The sequence below is a fragment of the Oncorhynchus mykiss genome, chromosome 13 (genome assembly GCF_013265735.2).
Source record: "Oncorhynchus mykiss isolate Arlee chromosome 13, USDA_OmykA_1.1, whole genome shotgun sequence".
In the NCBI taxonomy this organism is placed as follows: domain Eukaryota; kingdom Metazoa; phylum Chordata; class Actinopteri; order Salmoniformes; family Salmonidae; genus Oncorhynchus; species Oncorhynchus mykiss.
In genome coordinates this window covers 33,924,398-33,936,615 of record NC_048577.1, presented here as the reverse complement: position 1 = coordinate 33,936,615, position 12,218 = coordinate 33,924,398, and positions in this window count along the sequence as shown.

Genomic DNA, 12,218 nt, shown 5'->3' with positions numbered 1-12,218 from the left:
CTCGCATAAATCAAGATCTTCCCAACGATTCATCCCAAACGATTTACTCTACAGTACTGTAATGAAACAGGTTTTGCATATCATCAGTGTCGTGAGGGAGAACTGATAGAATGTGGCCCAGTCGGGGACCCAATTCTAATATATATATATTTATAACCTCCACTCAATGCTATCTCAGTCTGAGATGTGTGTGTGTATATAACAAGGGGCAGAGGCCTCGCCCTTTTGAGCTGGGTCCTTACTAGTTCAGCTCCTGTTCGGACACACAGTGGAGATAAAGAGGGATTTGTCATTTCTACTCACACTTTTTCTTTCTTCGTCTCTGTCTCTGTCTCTCTTTCTCTTCCTAATCGGACTGTTTGACAGCCGGAGTGCGCCAGCGATAGCAGTGTGAAAAGAATGGGTGAATCATTGTTTTGAACCCCTCCCCAGCTTTCCTATATATCTCTCCTTCTCTCCCTCTCCCTCTCTTCCTCTCCCTCTCTGCCTCTCCCTCCCACTTTTGCTGCTCCATTACAGAGGGAATGGTTTTAAATAGGTAATTTGGGACATTAAAACCCCCAATGGTGTGCCCTCATTGTATCCCAGTACTGGAGTCAGTTTGTGCCAGATGGAGTCCCATGCCAATGTATGTAGACCCCTCCCCCTGGCTGATCTGGAGTCAGTGGTTAGGCCCATGCTGAATAATATAGATCTTTATTAATTCATTTGGCTGCTGGAGCACCTTCACCAGGACCTTAATATCACTCACATCTAATTAACCCAGCTACCATCAGCCAGGGAGAGTGGGTGGCACCCATACAATACAGAGATAAATGACAAAGTGGAGTGTGTTTGTGTGTGTTTCCTTATTTACATATAGTCGCGGTATACAAGTGTATGAGCAAAGACGGGTGGAGTGTGTGTGTGTGTGTGCGTGTGTGCGTGTGTGTGTGTGTGTGTGTGTGTGTGTGTGTGTGTGCTTGCTTGTGAAAGTATATATTGCATTGTACATCTTTGAGCTTTGTGCATGACCTCTAGCATGTTTGCATATGGAGCAAAAGCGTTTGTGTATGTGTGTGTACGTCTCAGCGAGTACACTGTATATTAAGGGACTGTAAAAGAGCGCATCTGTGTACGAGTGCATGTTTCCAACATCCGCACCCCTTTGATGGGCTTGCCATCCTCACAGCCCTTTTCTCATTGTAGAGGATCCATATGGGGCACTCAATGGGCTTCAATGGGCTTGGAAAGCATATGGAGAGGAGAGGGAGGAACGGATGAAGGGAGGCGGAGGGGGGGTAACACTTCTCTCCTCTTCTCCATTCCCAAATCTGTGTGAAACCTGCCCCTTTGGCATGGGAACAGACAAACCCTGAATCAGCCAATCAGGGCGCTGCATGCTGACAAGCGATGACTGAACACCAGCGCCTCCCCTAAATCGCAACACTGATGAGAACGCAATGGAACACCTTTCACTATTCAAAGTTGCCCGTCAGGTCTGCTGCAAAGTGTGTTTAAGAGTGTGAGGGAGGGAGTGTGTCTATTAGTGACACTGTCATTTTTGTAACCAAAGGACTCGATTTAATAAAACTTCTGTTGTAGCATTCACATTCACGCATGTAAACTTAGCAACTTTTTTTATAAAATGGTCATTTAGGACTTCGAGTGCAATGTATGAAAAGTGCTTTATATGGGTATACAAATATACCCCACAAATATATGGGGGTATACAAATAATTATTGTATTATTTTTTACCCCTTTTTCTCCCCAATTGGTAGTTACAGTCCTGTCCCATCGCTGCAACTCCCGTACGGACTCAGAAGAGAGACGAAGGTCGAGAACCTCTGAAACACAACCCAGCCAAGCCACACTGCTTCTTGATACAACGTCCCCTTAACACGGAAGCCAGACGCACCAATGTGTCAGAGGAAACACTGTACATCTGGCGAACGTGTCAGCGTGCGTTGCGCCCGGCCAGCCACAGGAGTCGCTAGTGTGTGATGGGACAGGAACATCCCTGCCGGCCAAACCCTCCCCTAACCCGGACAACGCTGGTCCAATTGTGCATCGCCCCATTTGATCTCCCGGTCGCGGCCGGCTGCGACAGAGCCAGGTTCTTTGGTGGCACAGCTAGCACTACGATGCAGTGTCTCAGACCACTGTGCCACTCGGGAGGCCCTAAAGTTATTATTATTATTATTATTACTTCATGGTACAAAGTGGATGAGGCAATTGTGTATGCATGTCGCATCATCTGTGGACCAGATGAACTCCTCTCATCTCCAGAACAGACTGAACACTGTGCCTGTATGTATGTGTAAGCTCTATTCATTCTCATCTATTCTCACCATATCTCACGCACGCACGCACGCACTCGCACGCACTCGCACGCAAACACACACACACTCTCTTCTGGACTTTGGCTGGGGTTCAAAAGCAGCACCGCCGCCAGGCTGCATCTGTGGGCCTGGACATAAATCAAACAGAGAGGGAAGAGGAAAATAAGTGAAAAAAAGAGATACATGTAAAAATGAGTCTAGTCTCCCCAACCCCCTATTTTGACATTGCACATGGAGTGGAGAGTGTGTTCTCACACGGCCAGTGTTAAACTAACCACCCTTGGCCCTTTAACCTGGATGACTAAAAGTCATTCTTATCTCCGTTCACCTTCACTAAGAGGAGGAGGATAGGAGCTTCACTAAGAGGAGGAGGATTGGAGCTTCACTAAGGGGAGGAGGATAGGAGCTTCGCTAAGAGGAGGAGGATTGGAGCTTCACTTAGAGGATGGGGATAGGAGATTCACTAAGAGGAGGAGGAATGGTAGCTTCGCTAAGAGGAGGAGGATTGGAGCTTCACTAAGAGGAGGAGGATTGGAGCTTCACTAAGAGGAGGGGGATAGGAGCTTCACTAAGAGGAGGAGGATAGGAGCTTCGCTAAGAGGAGGAGAATTGGAGCTTCACTAAGAGGAGGGAGATAGGAGATTCACTAAGAGGAGGGGGATATGTGTTTCACTAAGAGGAGAATAATAGGATTTTCACTAAGAGGAGGATAGGTGCTTCACTAAGAGGAGGATAGGATCTTCACTGAGAGGAGGATCTTCACTAAGAGGATAGGTGCTTCACTAAGAGGAGGACAGGAGTTTCACTAAGAGGAGGAGGCTAGGCGCTTCACTAAGAGGAGGATAGGTACTTCACTAAGAGGAGGATAGGCACTTCACTAAGAGGAGGATAGGCGTTTCACTAAGAGGAGGCGGATAGGCGCTTCGCTAAGAGGAGGACAGGAGTTTCACTAAGAGGAGGAGGCTAGGCGCTTCACTAAGAGGAGGATAGGTACTTCACTAAGAGGAGGATAGGCGTTTCACTAAGAGGAGGAGGATAGGCGCTTCGCTAAGAGGAGGACAGGAGTTTCACTAAGAGGAGGAGGCTAGGCGCTTCACTAAGAGGAGGATAGGTACTTCACTAAGAGGAGGATAGGCACTTCACTAAGAGGAGGATAGGCGTTTCACTAAGAGGAGGATAGGATCTTCACTAAGAGGAGGAGGATAGGATCTTCACTAAGAGGAGGAGGATAGGAGCTTCACTAAGAGGAGGAGGATAGGCGCTTCGCTAAGAGGAGGACAGGAGTTTCACTAAGAGGAGGAGGCTAGGCGCTTCACTAAGAGGAGGATAGGTACTTCACTAAGAGGAGGATAGGCACTTCACTAAGAGGAGGATAGGCGTTTCACTAAGAGGAGGATAGGATCTTCACTAAGAGGAGGAGGATAGGATCTTCACTAAGAGGAGGAGGATAGGATCTTCACTAAGAGGAGGAGGATAGGAGCTTCACTAAGAGGAGGAGGATAGGCGCTTCACCAAGAGGAGGGAGATTGGTGCTTCACTAAGAGGAGGAGGATAGGAGGTTCACTAAGGGGAGGAGGATAGGAGGTTCACTAAGAGGAGGACAGGAGCTTCACTAAGAGGAGGAAGATAGGAGGTTCACTAAGAGGAGGACAGGAGTTTCACTAAGAGGAGGAGGATAGGAGGTTCACTAAGAGGAGGAGGATAGGAGGTTCACTAATAGGAGGAGGAGGATAGGCGCTTCACCAAGAGGAGTGCTAATGTTTCCATGGAAACATGCAGAATGAGCTAGAGGTTATGCTGTTCTGTGTGTTGGCCATAGGTTCCTACAAGGCTCAGAGGAATAGGTGCTTCACTAAGAGGAGGAGGATAGGAGGTTCACTAAGAGGAGGACAGGAGCTTCACTAAGAGGAGGAAGATAGGAGGTTCACTAAGAGGAGGACAGGAGCTTCGCTAAGAGGAGGAAGATAGGAGGTTCACTAAGAGGAGGAGGAAACGAGCTTCGCTAAGAGGAGGAGGATAGGAGGTTCACTAAGAAGAGGATAGGAGCTTCGCTAAGAGGAGGAGGATAGGAGGTTCACTAAGAGGCGAAGAAGAGGAGCGGTGCTAAGAGGAAGAGGGTAGGAGCTTCACTAAGATGAGGAGGAGAGGGACAGGTGTACTGAACCATTCCTCTGACAGCTCATTGGTGCTGCAGTTAGGAACGTCTTTGATAGAATCGAGGAATAATTGTGTAACTGGCAAAACAAAACTTTGTAGTAAGTTCTGTATATTGACTGTAGTACTTGATATTAGGTTGTTGGAAATCATTTGTATTATTTAAAGTGGGACTCATAGTTGGCACCATGCGTTAACCCAGCCATTCCCAAATGGGGGTCTTTAGGTGGGTTACAGTTACAGCCAGCCAGCCAGTCAAACCCCCTGTATTCCAGGAAGCTCCTTTGTGTCCCTTCTGGACATGAAGACAGTAAGGGGGACAATGGAGAGCATACTGTGCTGTTGGCACTGTGACAGCTCCTGCCCAGTGTGGGGGACTGGGGGACAGGGGGGACAGGGGGGACAGAATGGGTAGGAGTTGGGGCTCATTAACCCTCTATTGGTGTCAGTGGTAACCTCTACCTACCCTTTATCCTGCACATGACCCCTGGCAAAGGAGCAGTGTAGGTTGTTCTTAACTACTGATCTAGAACTAGATGATGTTACCACCAATACTGATGTTAATGAAGAAATAGCTGACCTTGTAGCAGTTGTTGGGAGCAACTGCCTCCTACTCTAGTAAGTGGGGATGGAGAAAGAATACAATAGATGTGTGCCCAGCACATACCGAATGTTACTCCTAGGTCGTTCCACCTCGAAAAGCAACAGAAAGATGGATTTCCACACCCACCATATCAGGTTATTATGAAATTGTGTCAGAAACAGATAAGATTAGCATTCCTCTAGTCTCACGTTGCCATACATCAAAAATCACGCTGTAGTCACGTCCGCTTGGAGGTCTGGAGATTATTTGTATTGCAAAATAAAAACGGTTTAAATGGCTCCTAGCGGCAATATTTGATTGGATGTTCAATTTTAATAACTCCCCCCCCCCCCCCACACACACACACACACCCGTAGAACGGTTGCTGGGTGTTATGTGCGTCACTGTTTTCCATCCAGATGGTTGCCTATGCTAGTTTCGAGGGCTAGTTATCAAGTGTGGCCAACGGTCTGTGATTTATTGAAATTGAACTTGAAAGTGGATTACGCTGCTAGAGTCAAACTTCACAACACAACACTTCTCTGGTGACAAACACACTTTTTTCCTTGTCTCCATTCATCCTACTGGCTGCGCTTTGCTACCACCAAAAACATTGTGTCGATTGTCCATTTCTTTTGTTTTTGTAAGAGCCTCAAAAAACTGAGGCAATGGGAGAACATATTCAAGTAAGTAAATACTTGTTCTAATGTTAAAAAAGAATGTATAATTACAGTAGGTCACCTTGTAGGCTATCTCAACTGAGCTGCTTAATTATCTAGCTAACGTAAACTCACTCACTTTTGTACATCGCCTTGGTCCGTGCAATTGACCTTATTTTAGCGCCCCAAAAACATAATACTTCCAGATCAACTGTAATGTCAATCCCATTGTAAAGCACAATTTCTCCCCTTTCCAACAGAATCAATTACATGACCCCCACGCTGCCCGTTTCTGCATGATTCAAGAAGGCAATGAGCCCCGTCTGGTCTTTTTAAAAATGGCGGGTGGGGAAGCGAAAGTAATGCAGTGATAGTGGGTGTGGGAAAATTGCTTATTTTCACTCGATCTGTCCAACTTATCACCTTATCGCCTCTAAAATGTAAATAAAACACTATAAAGAGATTATATAATGTGTGATTACATACCTATTTGAAGGTTTGTGTCGAATTTGAATCGGGTTTTAGGGGGGTGCTAACGTGATCTTAGAAGAAAACAGCGGCTTTGAGAATGATGATCTCATGCAATGATGACGCAAAAAATGACTAGGTATCCCCCCCTTACTGTCCATTTCTTGTTTTTAAAAGATGAGAGAAGTGCTACACCTGGTGGAGAGAGATTGTAAGACAGAAATTGTTTCTTTATGCGTGCTGTACGTTACGACATGACACGTCACAACTTTTCTACAATACTATAGAGCCATTACCATGTCGATCAACGCTTGAATAGAAACCGAGTTCACACCCCAGATTTTGAAGTCAACACAGTCACTACAGTCCCATTTGTTTTCTTTGTAGCCTCGTTTGAATGTTGCGGTTGCGCACATTTGTACGGAATGGGGTGAGTTTACCTTAGCTAACTTTACACACTGTTTATCTAAGTGAATTGTCATTTGCAAGCTAGCGAACTGACTATTAGCTTGCTATCTTGATGTAATCATTGTAAATTTAAATTTAAAACCACAGTCTACAAATGCATAGATAAGAGCGGGCGAAAATTGACTAGGGTGAAATTGCAGCTCCAGCTGTCAGTAAAGAGAGAGTGTTCTGGATAGCCGAGGCAGCCAATCGGCACACTCGGCTGCCTAGGCTGAAGTATCTACTGGATAAGGCAGGTCATTTTGTGGGAGGACGTTATGAAAAGATTTTCCAGTTCCAGTCCCTATAGAGAAAAACTTTGAGGACAGAGAGATAATAGCAACAAAATATTCAGTGCTGCCTGATATGTGAGTATAATGAAGTTGGTTTCTTTGTGATGTTTTTGGTCTTCAGATATGGAAAGCTGTGAAAGCCTGATTGAAGATGAAGAGAGAGGTCCCAATGAATGTCCCAAGAGACTAAGGTTATATCCTATATGCCATGGGTTATACTGCATGTGTAGGCATACTGTACCTACAGTGCCTTGCGAAAGTATTCGGCCCCCTTGAACTTTGCGACCTTTTGACACATTTCAGGCTTCAAACATAAAGATATAAAACTGTATTTTTTTGTGAAGAATCAACAACAAGAGATCCTCACTGAACTTCTGGAGAGAGTTTGCTGCACTGAAAGTAAAGGGGCTGAATAATTTTGCACGCCCAATTTTTCAGTTTTTGATTTGTTAAAAAAGTTTGAAATATCCAATAAATGTCGTTCCACTTCATGATTGTGTCCCACTTGTTGTTGATTCTTCACAAAAAAATACAGTTTTATATCTTTATGTTTGAAGCCTGAAATGTGTCAAAAGGTCGCAAAGTTCAAGGGGGCAGAATACTTTCGCAAGGCACTGTATGTTAGCAAATGTTTTACCCAAAAATACAGTTAAACCTCACACACAATGTATGAACCTAATACAATTGGAACAGGAACACCATGCTGGAGGTCTGCTAGATGTGCAGGGTTCTGTTTCAGCCCAGCAATAACACACCTGATTCTACTTATCAAATCTAATAAGTTGTTAATAAAGTGTGCCATTGCTGGGCTGGAATAAAAGTCTGCTCACCCACTTGATCAGGGATCAGTGAAGCAAGGCTGGTATGGAGTTTTATCTGTTCACCTGAAATGATGCTTTAGTGATAATAGTATACTTGATACTTCTCAATTATGTATTGTTGTTCAGACTAAAACGTCTCATCTTTACATATGAGCTACATTATTTCTACCTTTTGAAGTGACGAAGTGTTGATTCATTGAAGTGTTTAAACTTGTTTCAATTGGTCAACTATTATTCAAAATGAACAAGTGTTAATGTTGATTAGTCACATATAACAATCCTGCAATAATGAGAGGAATGTGTTCTGTCTCTGTGTCTGTGTTAATGTGTTGTACTCTCAAATGGACATTTCATGTGTTTAGGTTTAAGATCTCTAATCTGTTTTATTTGATTGTCACTCTCTTTCAGTATATCAGCTATGTGAATCCATTTGGAAACTCATATGGCAGGCATTGCCAATTCAGCCATAGGCCCACTGTATGATGGCATTACTGGCCTCATGCACATCTGTCATCTAAAGCGGAGGATAGCTAAACTCACACATTGTTTACATGTTGAGCTATATGTTCTCACTTTAAGATGAGCATTACAGGTCATATTTAGGCTACATGAGATTAGCATTAGAGGTAACATTTAGGCTACATGAGATTAGCATTACAGGTAACATTTAGGCTACATGAGATTAGCATTACAGGTAACATTTAGGCTACATGAGATTAGCAATACAGGTAACATTTAGGCTACAGGAGATGAGCATTACAGGTAACTTTTAGGCTACAGGAGATGAGCATTACAGGTAACATTTAGGCTACAGGAGACGAGCATTACAGGTGACATTTTATGAGGTTAATTTTATTGAATTCATTTTAGCAATGCTGCTGGCAAAATTATGTCATAGATAGACAGTACATGGTTGCTCTACGTATCATTGACCCTAGATAAGCTAGCGACTGGGTCAACACATCTAACCTTTTAGGTCAATAATATGTTGTTTTTATTATCATTCTGTCGGCTTTATAATCGTGAGCGACATTGAACTAGTTTATTCCACATTTTGTTGTGTTACAGCCTGAAAACTAAATGTTTTACATTGATTAAAAAAACATTTCTCATCCGTCTACACACAATACCCCACAATGACAAAGTAAAAATATGTTTTTAGAAATGTTTGCACATTTAGTGAAAATAAACTACAGAAATATCTAATTTAGTATCCACACCCCTGAGTCAATACATCAATCACCTTTGACATTAATCACAGCTGCGAGTCTTTCTGGGTAAGTCTCAAGAGCGTTGCACACCTGGACTGTGCAATATTTGCCAATTATTATTTTCAAAACTCTTCAAGCTCTGTCAAATTGGTTGTTGATCATTGCTAAACAAACATTTTCAAGTCTTGCCATAGATTTTCAAGCAGATGTAAGTCAAAACTGTAACTCGGCCACTCAGGAACATTCACTGTCTTCTTGGTAAGCAACTCCAGTGTAAATTTGGCCTTGTGTTTTAGGTTATTGTCCGGCTGGAAGTTGAATTCATCTTCCAGTGTCTGGTGGAAAGCAGACTGAACCAGGTTATCCTCTAGGATTTTGCCTGTGGTTAGCTCCATTCCATGTATTTTTTATCCTGAAAAGCTCCACAGTCCTTAATGTTTACAAGCATACCCATAACATGATGCATCCACCACTGTGATTAAAAATACAGAGTCTGGTACTCAGTAATGTGTTGTATTGGATTTGCTCCAAACATAACACTTTGTATTCAGGACAAAAAGTGAATTGCTTTGCCACATTTTTTGCAATATTACTTCATTGCGTGTTTGCAAACAGAATGCATGTTTTGGAATATTTGTAATATGTACGTTTCCTTCTTGCACTTTGTCAATTAGCACCATCTAGTGGTCAGAACCTGGTAATATCAGGATGTAAGATGGTACATAAACATAACAACTATCTTAAAAAGAAAAAAAAACATCACTACATTCACTGAGAATACATTATAAACAACATTCCTTGCTGCAGCTCCATAGAGACATGACTATGTACCGGTACCCCTTGTTTATAGCCTCGCTATTGTTATTTTACTGCTGCTTCTTTAATTATTTGTTACATTTATGTTTATTTTTTACTTAACACTTGTTTTTTCCTAAAACTGCATTGTTGGTTAAGGGCTTTGTAAGTAAGCAATTCACTGTAAGGTCAACACAGGCAGTTAACCCACTGTTCCCCGGTAGTCTGTCATTGTAAATAAGAGTTTGTTCTTAAATGATTGGCCTAGTTAAACGAAGGTTAAAAATGTGACAGATTTGATTTCAACTGATACTTTATACTCATTCTCATCCTTATAGGAAAAACACGTATGTAAAGTTATGTGGTCATACGTGAAGTTAATGTGACAGCATGAAACTACATGTGAAAACATTTGGCCACATATGAAAAGATGATCTGGTGAAATAAATGTGACAACATGGGGATGTAAAATTTCAACATGTGTAGTTTCATGGTATCACGTGACAAAGTGAATGTTTTTCACATGTGAAAATAGAATTCCACATGTGAGAGTTAGATTTTCACGTGAAAGTTTTTCCACCTGGATTCGGTCCCATGTAACAAAATTTGAAATTATGTTTTTTTACATTGGATAAAAGTAGAGACTCAGAGCTAGAAAATGTTATATAATACACTTTAGTTGAGGAACAATGGGAAAGTAATTCTGCTTTGAAAGTTAATAAACTTGTTACCCCACTTTTGAGAAAATGTCCCGCCTAAATGACACACCTACTGGAGAGCTCTTCTTTGCCTACACCCATTTAGCATCGTTCACAGCCTCTTAAGCCTTAGCCCCACCCACCTCTTTAAGGATTCTCATGTGAGGCCATTTGCTAAACAGAGTGAGTAGTGTAGGAAACAACCAATGGCTTCAAGACTAAAAGTGGTAAAAGTACTAGCCTACAACAAGGAAAAACTCCAGGTAAAAAATACTTTATCTAGTCCTTGGCCTATATCCTAATCTGACTTTGGTGCAGGTCATGTTGTTCTTCACATTACCGTCTCTGGTAAACAAATAAAATTGTCACATGCACAGGACACAGAAGATGTAAACAGTACAGTGAAATGGTTACATGCATATTTGCATAGTAGCAGTATAAATAACAAAGTGTCCAGATAATTATTAGATTATGTTTACCTAGACACACTTGTCTAAACTGATGGGTCATGTGAAAGAGATGCTACCACCACCCAACAGACACATGGTCTAAGTGGATGGGTCACTATTGTCTAGACATGTACACATGTTCATGAAATACAATAGATGGCCGAAATCACCCCCCAGACACACCTGGCTAACTTGATGGGTCATGTAATCATCTGGTGAAGTGGATTCTTTTGTTTAGACATGCAGCTAGCTAAATAGCTAGCTAAACAATGAACCGGCATACTCTCAACTCATACTACTACCAATACAAACTGATTGTCATAGCTGTAGTATAAATATACAGGTAGCTAAGCTAACCAACTGGGTTCAATGTTATCTAGCTAGCTAACCTTAGGCTATAGCTAGCAATGCAAATGGATTTCTGATTCAAATAATATTACTACACAGATCATACAAGTAACGTTAGTTAGCGAGCCAGCAAGCTAACGCTCGACAGCTAGCTAACAGTACGCTTTAACTTAACAATGAAAATGACTTTCTGACAAAATATAAAACTTATCATATCTGAAAATGTAGCTAGACTCTTACCTGTATACATGGATAAATGCTTCATGGCAGACTGGAACCATTTAACTCAGTTTTGTTTGTAGCTACATATTGTTTGGGCAGCGTTATGTCAAGTCACTGATTGTGGTATGTGAAGAAAGTAGCCCAACACAACTTTTTCGAACTGATCTGTCGATAGCGCCTGCTACATTCAGAGCATCAACGTTGTTGAGAAAAGTAGCAAAACTTTTGTAGTTCTCGATGGCTACTGTTATATCTTTCAAAAAAGCTGCAGTAGAAAGGAATATCAACACATACTGAGCAGCTCATGTTACAGACAGAAGCATGCTACATGGCAGACCAATCCACACTCATCTCCCGGCCTGTCCAGCCCACCCATTATCTCAGCCAATCATGGCTAGCAGGAATGTTCCTGTCCTTTTCTGTGGCTAAACCACCTAGGCTCATCGTTTAACAATTTTATTCAGAATTACAGATGGAATACAAGTTTGTTATTAAGGCACATGAAAGTTCATATGTTCCAGAAGGCATTTCTGCCAAAAAACACCTTTAGATTTTTTTTTTATGAATTCAAATGCCTCTCCTTTGAAGTGGTGAGGGGTGACATATGCCTAGCTTATTGAAATGGGTCAAATATGTGAACGTGCAAATTAGATGTTCACATGGGAACATTTTCACATGTGAAAATGCAATTCCACATGTGAGAGTTAGATTTTCATGGGAAAGGGTTTCGTATGTGAAAGTGCAAATT